Consider the following 681-nt stretch of genomic DNA (forward strand, 5'->3'; position numbering starts at 1 on the left):
TCTAAAGTGGGACCCAGGAATCTGCATTTTAATTAAGGCCCTCAGGACCCCGCTTTGGGGATTGATCCTCCAAAGATCCATATTGTGAATCCAGCAGGAGTTACTACAAAGACAACTAAAAACATAAGTTGAAATGGAACCAACAGCTTTGTGTACATGTAAGGGGATGTGTGTGTGTGTGTGTGTGTGTGTGTGTGTGTGTGTGTGTTTCTCTGTGTGTGTGTACAAACTGTATATTGGGCACCTACTTTGTTCCAACCACTGTATTAGATGCTGTACAGAAAAGCAAGTGCCTTGCAAATGCCCTATGAAATAGAATTATACTTTTCCATCAAAAAGGAAACTGACTTGAAGAGGTAAAACAACTTGCCTGATGTTCCACAGCTGGTAAGTGGTAGAGCTAGCACTGAACTTAGGTAGTTTGTTCTTGAAGTTCTTTCCCCTGTACCATATGTCCTCCCCTTCAGCCAGGATTTCTTAAACTAGGGTTCATGAATAGCCTTCAGGGGTCTCTGAGCCAACTAAAATTGTATTCGAAACATCATGTGATCTGTGGTTTTCTTGGATACAGGCCCATAGCTTTCACCAGACTTGCCAAGGGGTCACCAAATAACCTTTAAAATCACCTCATTAACACAAGAATTTCCTAAAACACATTCCTGGTTGGTGTGTAAAATGAAA

This window comes from Pteropus vampyrus, unplaced genomic scaffold (assembly GCF_000151845.1).
Source record: "Pteropus vampyrus isolate Shadow unplaced genomic scaffold, Pvam_2.0 Scaffold307, whole genome shotgun sequence".
In the NCBI taxonomy this organism is placed as follows: domain Eukaryota; kingdom Metazoa; phylum Chordata; class Mammalia; order Chiroptera; family Pteropodidae; genus Pteropus; species Pteropus vampyrus.